The 7,358-nt window shown below is 36.6% G+C and overlaps 1 long non-coding RNA gene across 1 annotated transcript; it reads right to left on the bottom strand.

The window, feature by feature from the left end:
* Window positions 1–513: 513 nt before the first annotated feature.
* Window positions 514–5,733, bottom strand: LOC116267422 (uncharacterized). Its single transcript, XR_004175580.2, has 3 exons — window positions 5,482–5,733; window positions 5,259–5,381; window positions 514–1,065 (listed from the first exon to the last, which is right to left on the bottom strand). It is a non-coding gene; the product is annotated as an uncharacterized LOC116267422 (long non-coding RNA).
* Window positions 5,734–7,358: the final 1,625 nt, after the last annotated feature.

The raw sequence follows: 7,358 nt of genomic DNA, 5'->3' as shown, positions 1-7,358 counted from the left end.
TAAACGTTGGGGCTGACCATGGTCCCAGTTTGGAAGAGAGACAAAAAGAAAGGAGAAGAGGAGGCAAAAATGAAACGTCATTAGCATCTCTTTGGTTATGAGATAATTGAAAAATGTGGTTTCATTTCAAGATTAATGACAGCAGGGAGACATCTATTTTTTGACAAAAACAAGTGTTTTAAAGATATCACAATCAAGTACGTTTCTCTAGTACGTCACATATCAGTTTTCTAGAAAATATTGGCATGAAACTGCAACGCTTCCAAGGACAGCCGATGTTTATTGTTTAATGATTACTCATCTGGGCATGGAGTTCAGAAATGAAGGACCCACAACTTGGTCAGGTTGGTCAGCGAAACTCATTAAGGTCGTAAGCCTACCCAAGGTCATTTGAGGTCGCCGGCACCAATAAGACTAGTCTATAACCTGCTGGCAGCATTTGTCATGGGCAAGAATTTGTGCACATTGCCAAAGAATCTCGATTTGAAAATTCAAAACTTTAAAACGCCGATGGATACGTACTACTGAAAGCTTTTACTGCCCCAACTGTCATTAACATCCACTAATATACACGCATGCGCAATTAAGATGCCACCAAACAATTTCTAGAAAGAGATGTCTCCCTGCTTTCATTGATCTTGAAATGAAACCACATTTTTCTATTATCTCATAACCAAAGAGATGCTAATGATGTTTCATTTTTGCCTCCTCTTCTCGTTTCTTTTAGTCTCTCTTCCAAACTGGGACCATGGTCGACCCTAACGTTTAAGATCGTAAATAGATCCCAAAACGACCCTCCCCAAATCAGCCTTTGCCTCTTTGTGGATCTTCCAAGAGCCAACAATCGACCAAGTTATGCACTATAAATGCTTCTCTATCTCCCTCCTCCTGCATCCCACCAACAAAATACTGGAATCCCTCGAGAATTCCTTGTGAATTATGGGAAAGAAGAAGGAAGCAATGACGACTCTCTTTTCCTTCTTCTTCTTGCTTCTCCTCCTCCCCTTGGCTCTTCCCCTGCTACCATACACTTTCAAGCTTTGTATGATACTTGGGTTTCTCCAGCTTCAACAATCAAATTTATAGAAAAAATATATGTGAGCAGGAAAGATATTTTTAAATAATGTTTTAGGCAACATTATACGCATAAGTAAAAAAACTCAGGTTTCGATGCATAAAAAACAAGTATGGAAATTTTTGGTTTCCATATTGTTGTAGACATTTTCAATGTATCTATCATGACAAGAATGACAACTGTAGGATTCAATATTATTGTTTACATCAAAGGCAACTTATCATTTACCCCTACTAGTTGTACATTCCAAACTTCAAGTATTCGTATCTACGTTTTTCTAATATGTGCTTGTGCTTTATTTGAGAGAATAGAATTGGCTAAAAGACCCCTCACATCCAAAATTGTTTAAAAACTAAGATGACATAGACTTACACATTGTGTGATATGGTTCTAGCACTAGTGCAGCAAATGATTCAAATTTGGAAGCTATATGCATAACTGAAAAAGCTTGTCTCACAATGCATTTATTATCAGTAATGAAATTATAACTTATGTTTGTGCTTTAGTTGAGATAATAGGGTTGACAAAAGGACCCCTCACATTGTACATTGTTTAAAAACTAATATATCTTGGAATTTTACAATGGACGGTACAAAAAAGCTTGTGTCACAATGCATTTGATGACATAAATGGAAATTTTAGATTTTAATATTAATATTCTATATATATATATATATATATATATATATAGTGTGTGTGTGTGTGCGTCTGTATGTGAGTGTGGGAGAGAGAGAAAAAAATTGGTAGGTGCAAAACCAGTAGGTACTCTAAGGAATCATTTTGGTCACTTATTTTTCCAAAATGAATGGTTGAGAAAAAAATTGAGCAAAAAAATAGTTTTTAATTAATGTTTTAATTACTAAAAGAATTTCTAATTAATTTTTCTGAGTGGTCCATCTTGGAAAAATAACGGCTAAAATGATTTTATATGTCTCATACGTACCTACATATGTATATATAAATATACATACACACAGAGATATATAATTAGTAATTAATCTTATTCAAAGAGAGAAAAAAAGAGGTTCATTAAACAACATTGATGTAGATTTTGTTGATAATAAATTGTTTACATGACTAAGGAAAAAATCATTCGTTTTAAGAAAAATTAAATGGCAAAAAGAAAAATTTTGCGACTCCTAAACATCAATGAATGAACCAACCAGTTTGGGAAGCATCTCTTTGAAGAAAATGGAGGCCACCTGGACAGTTATAACAAGACTGGAACCAAAGATAGGGGAAAAATGTCAAATTATGCAATTGATAGAAAAATCTCAAAATCATTACTCTTTAATACATTTAAAAAAATTAAAGTGATCTACATTTTCGTTAACATTGAAACTGTAGTTTGGCCCCATTATAAAATTCCCAAGTCCACCCCTGATCCCAACTATTAAATTGATACATATCAACAACCAAACGAATGACTCTGATGCCATTGAGAAGCCTTTAGGCCATGTTTGGTTGCATTGGAGACCGAAGGTGATTTCAGATCCTTGGATCTTAGATCTGATCTTTTAGGATTTGGGGCTTCTCAAATAGCTTGTGTCTCGCAAACAACGCCTCTCTTTGCCGGTCAGCAAAGCATCAACCAGATGCCTCACTCACAATGGCAGGAGGGGTACCATCTGAGATTCTCATCTGGATCAGTCTGACCACCCCTCCTTTAGGCATGAAATCTGTTGATTTTGATATTCTCGCAGATTTGAAATCTGAATATCTTAGATCTGCCATTTGTTAGAACTTTGAATTTTAAGGTAGATCCAACACCTGGATCTCATATTTGAGGCAGCCATTTGGGATCAGAAATCCAAGTTGCCTAGGGTTTACTATTTAGACAAGAAGTGGATTTTTTTATAGCAATTCAGCAACAATAAGGATCTCAAAGCTATGCTTCTTGTTCGAGCGAATATTTTTTTCTCAATCCAATTACATGTCTCAATTGGGTCATATCTTACCAGGTGGAACATGAGTATGAGGTTTTACATATTAGGTGAGGATCTCATTTCTGTGGTTCCCAAACACAACCTAGGTGGTACCTCTAAGTTAAGCGGACTGATCTAGAATGATGAGTACATGAACTTACAAGAACCAAACCAAATTTCATTGATCACTATCAAAATAATTAGAATATATTCTTGAAAAAACACAAGAATAGAGCATTAAAAAGTTCAGTCAAATTTTGACATTTGAAACTAGAATCAAAATCTAATTCCGTGTCAAATTTCTTAGTACTCTTACAAGTATACTGAGAATTGTATATGTAGGCAAATCTAATTCCATGTAAAACGTTCAAGTCACTAAAAAATTGTCGGTTCACTGACTCACAGTCGACCGGCTGCACGGGTTCAAAGAATTCATAAAAATAAATTTATATGGTTTAAACAAATTCTTTTATAACATTTTTCTTCTTGTTCATTAGAAAAATGACTGTTACAATTTTTTTACATACTTGTATACACATTAACCGTATATTATTATAAAATTAATTTGGCAAGATAAAACACTTATATTTTTAATCACATCAAACACTCTATGCCTGGTTAGTACCTTTAAAGCTTTTATTTTTTTTTACTGCCACGTAAAATTTAAGAAATCAAACCAATATATAGAATATTTTGGAATTTATGTATATAAATTATCATCTCACATTTAATTAATTATAAGTGGTACATGGTTAACAAGGTGTTACTTATAAAATATTTTTTTCAAAAAGGTGAACAATGTATCATTTATATTTTTACAAAAACATTATGTCATACTTTGTGAAGTACTAGAATAATATATAATTTGTTTTTACGCCTTAGAAAAAAATTTTGTGGAATCTTGTGAACTACCAGCTAAATCGTTCAATCGGCCAATAAATCACTTCTCATAGTCCTCATGCTCAAACAATATATTCTGCAGTTACATGTATCATGGCTCCATCTAAACTTGTTTTAAAAAGAGAAGTTAGGATTTCTGTTAAAACAAGAAGCATCATGAGGATTAAAGAACTAAAAAGAAGAGTGAGATTAGCTGAAAAAATTTTATATGGTTGGGTGATTTTCATAACCTATTGCAATGGTGTATTTTTTATAGGGATGTCAATACATTCGATGTAATTCAGAGATCTTATTAAAATGTTCTAAACAAGAGAAAAAAAGTATATCTGATTAAGGATCATATGCAATACTCTTGAAAAATGTATTTTGAGGATTATATGCATTTTAAAGAAGAACATATTTGATGATCACACATTTCCCATGATATCATTCTAATAGTCATTCGTACACTCCCTTTCTAGTGACGTCATGAACTTATTCTAAACCTAAATAAAGAAAATCTACCAACTTCACCTTTCATATGTGTGTCCATAATTTTCAGTCATTTGACCTTGATGGGACCTTGACTCCCCATCCATCATGCTATAAATCATTCAAAAACCAATTTTTAAGTGAGGTAGATTGACCATAATAGAAAAGAATGTTTCCATGTCCAAAAAGAGCAAAAAGCCCATTAACACAATTTTACTTTAAAAACAAAGAGCAATGATAAATTTAGTGTAAAACGAATCCCATAAAGGGGTGTTTGGCAACATTAACACTAATTTAGGATTTCATGAATCTATTGTAAAGACTATAGAATACTGTTGAAACAATAAAATGTAGCGCTTCATTAATCTATCCTAATTTTCAGATATATGCATGGTACTCCTATTAATGTTCATGTTGCTAATCACCCTATGTCAAAAGAGAAAATATAGGGAAAATTTTCTTATCAAGGCCCAACAATATGATGTGACATGCATATGGCCTAGAACACGCTAAATTGTACACCAATCCAAATCCAATCTGGCTGATTACTCAACCATTTTTCATTACTGAAATAACTGAAAGAAAACAGTTTTGTTGTATCCAGCGAAGCCATATACACCTTCCCCATTAGGCCTGGGCATCGGGCCAGGCCGGATCGGCCCGGCCCGTTTAATGAACGTCGTTAATGACCTGCATTTGGATCGGGTCGGCCCGTTACCCGGCCCGACTATTAACGGGCCGGGTCGGGGCGGGTACCGGGCCTAGTCAATCAAATTCGAGGCCCGGCCAGACCTGTTTTTTAAGCAAATGAAGCCTATAGTTCCGAGCTAAAAATCAAGCAAAGCTTCAAGAGAAGTCAGAAAGCACAACACTCCTTAACGAATTACCTTCCAGATCTCAGCAGAAAACACAACGCCTTCAACGAATAACCTTCCCAGACCTAAGCACGACAAAGAATATCATGGCAAGAACTCAGCTACACTGCCTCCTAGCTCGATTCTGCCTCATTCCTGCACATATCCAAACGTCTCAGACAGGACCTAACCAAAAAATTAAGAGAATGTCGCCAAAATCCACGCTCAAGATAGCGGAAGCCTTAGGAAATGATACATTTACTCTTGCTCTGGGAAACCTCACGGCTCTATGCTTCTGGATTCCGCTCCTGTTCCCAAAGCAATAAGCGAGAATCTGAGCGCTCTTCTGCCCAAAAGAATGCAAGAATCTGCAGATGTGGTGGATGTTTCATCCCTACAGCTAAGGAGGAGGCACAGAGGTGGAGGCAGAGGAGCGAATGAGTTTCAGCTCAAAGAGTCGCAGTTTCGCACAACCCTCTTTCCCTTTCCAATGAAAAAAGAAACGCGAAAAGAAACCCTAAACATTTTCATTTTGACTTATCGACTTAACCGGGTCCCAACGGGCTAAGTCAAGTAACCCGGACCCGGCCCGTTATGATGTCGGGCCGGGCCGGGCACTACGGACGAAAGCCCGACGACATGAAGTTTGTACCCAGACCCGGGCCCGTAACGGGCCGGGTACCCGCCGGCGACCCGGCCCGGCGCCCACCCTATTCCCCATATATTTCATCTTATTTTATTTTAGCAAATATATACTTCCTTTTCGAAATATAGGTTGTGAATTCCAATTATGTGCCTTCAAATTTCATTTTAAACAAATCACGTCTACAACGGCGCTCTCAAAGGCCAGCTCTCACAAATCTAATGACTAGTGCACCACTATGCCTGTTTCTTTGAACACAAACGTCGGTGTTCATAATCTCTCCATCTGCAACCATCTGCATGCCCGTTCTAAAGGATGTTATCGCAATAAACAAGACGGGGACTGGCAAGCAGCAAGTTTCCATTCCAAACAACTCTTTGTACTACAAAAAATGGTCCCCTAGACTCCATCATGGCCCAGCTCGATGTGGTGCGTCATCAATGCTCATAAAGACAAATATTCATCAAGATATATAAACATTCAGCAGAAATTTCAGATCAGAACAAAATATGATGTAAAAGTACACCTATGATGTTCATGACGACATCGGTCTGTCAAGAAACAAACCATTTCTGCTTTTTTAAATTTTATAATCAAATAAATGGAGGCCTTATTATTGGAATCTGCAGGCCACTTTCTCAACTCGGATTCTCAACCTTGGTAGCCATGCTTATTAAAACACCACCAACTAGTGACTGCTAGCTTTCCGTGCAGTTCATCCACTCATTACTGGTGGCCTGCAGGTAAATGAGATGCTCATATCAATAGGATCCACAATGATCGGGTCGGGTTCTTGAGAGTGGACATCATTGAGCACCACGTGGGAGCCCACGCACCGCATCACCCCTGGCATAATCCGTTTATCCTCTTTACTTTTCAGAATTTTCATCAGAGCCTCCGAATTTCGGATATATTCCTATAAATAAACCTCGATTTTTCTCTTAAGCTTTTGTATATCCACTGGTATGGAGGAAGTCAAAGAAGACACCACAAATCATCACCAATGCTGTTAATTGTGATTGTCTTATAATAATAAGTTTCCAATTTTTAGCCATGTGATTCTCTCTCTCTCTCTCTATGTCTCTCTTTCTCTCTCTCTCTCTCTCTCTCTCTCTTTCTCTCTCTCTCTCTCTCTCTCTCTCTCTATATATATATATATATATATATATATATATATGTGTGTGTGTGTGTGTGTGTGTGTGTGTGTTCATTTTTCTTCTCAAAAAGTTGATTAAGTAGAATTCAAAGATAGAGACAGACATGATAAGGTTATATGCAAAATAAATGAGGTATAACAAGGCTTTTGTGCTTCACTTGATTTGGAGTTTTGGAAGAGTTGATAAGACCGTGGTGGCTCTTTGTCAATCCATTGGGAAGCTGAAAATGGGAAAGGAAGCAAGAATTCAGAAGGCATGTATAATTCTATTTTAATTGCAAGCAAAAGTACTGATTTGTTCATCACTACTACAGGAACTAGTTCCAAGGTTCTA

The sequence above is a fragment of the Nymphaea colorata genome, chromosome 14 (assembly GCF_008831285.2).
Source record: "Nymphaea colorata isolate Beijing-Zhang1983 chromosome 14, ASM883128v2, whole genome shotgun sequence".
In the NCBI taxonomy this organism is placed as follows: domain Eukaryota; kingdom Viridiplantae; phylum Streptophyta; class Magnoliopsida; order Nymphaeales; family Nymphaeaceae; genus Nymphaea; species Nymphaea colorata.
This window is presented reverse-complemented; position numbering and strand designations above follow the sequence as displayed.